Source organism: Tachysurus vachellii, chromosome 21 (assembly GCF_030014155.1).
Source record: "Tachysurus vachellii isolate PV-2020 chromosome 21, HZAU_Pvac_v1, whole genome shotgun sequence".
Taxonomy (NCBI): domain Eukaryota; kingdom Metazoa; phylum Chordata; class Actinopteri; order Siluriformes; family Bagridae; genus Tachysurus; species Tachysurus vachellii.
This window is the reverse complement of record NC_083480.1, coordinates 3,701,745-3,702,696: the sequence shown is the minus strand read 5'-3', so window position 1 is coordinate 3,702,696 and position 952 is coordinate 3,701,745. Positions and strand designations below refer to the sequence as shown.

General features: G+C 28.9%; 1 non-coding gene across 1 annotated transcript; it reads left to right on the top strand.

The window, feature by feature from the left end:
• Positions 1–373: 373 nt before the first annotated feature.
• Positions 374–445, top strand: trnat-cgu (transfer RNA threonine (anticodon CGU)). The gene has a single exon. It is a non-coding gene; the product is annotated as a tRNA-Thr (tRNA).
• The last annotated feature ends 507 nt before the right edge of the window (positions 446–952 follow it).

Below are 952 nucleotides of genomic sequence, written 5' to 3'. Positions count from 1 at the left end.
TCTACAGGGATCATATCAACAATATTAGAATTCAGAAATATTACGTCTCCACAGCGCCCCCTTCTGGGTGTCACGAAAAATAAAAGAAAAGTTATTTGCCCAAAAACTTTTTTTGTCAGCGGAAATAGGATGATGATTAAATAAACATAGAAAATGTTAAATGTTATACAGTTTGAGGCATTATTAGCCAGTATTTATTAACAAAACGTCTTTGACTTATGGTAATTACTTTCATGGCTCTGGTTCAAGTGAGTAAATATATTATATAGTATATTTTACAAGCTATTTATTATGAATAATGAAGATTATTATTAAGAATGTCATATAATTTAAGTAAATGAATGTATATGACTCAAGACCACAAGATGGCGCAGGCGCGGTGGCCAAGTGGTAAGGCGTCGGTCTCGTAAACCGAAGATCGCGGGTTCGAACCCCGTCCGTGCCTTTTAACTTCACCAGGATGTATTTACAAGAGCCAAAACTACATAAGGAATTCAGTGTTAATCCAAAAATATAAACATTACGACTGAGACTTAACTAACGACGGAAAAGGCAGTTTGTAAGAACATATTATAAAAGGTAACTCAGCTCCAAAAATTATATTATTAACCTTTCTCAGTCTTAATCTATATGTTGTGTACAAGACTCCAAAATAAATTAACATTTTCCTACTCCAAAGAACACCTTATGTTTTCTAAGTTTTATTTATTATTATTATTATTATTATTATTATTATTATTATTATTATTATTACTTTATATAAAATAATAAAAAATAAATAAATAAATAAAATATAATTTTAGTCATTAACATTAGACCGGACATTCCATTACATTTTAAACAGTTTATATACACACTGAATAATTTTTTTCATTTCACCTACAATTTGTAATCATGTTTTTCCACATGCATAATGTGCTTTTTTAATGTAAAGGACGTTTATATAAAGTAA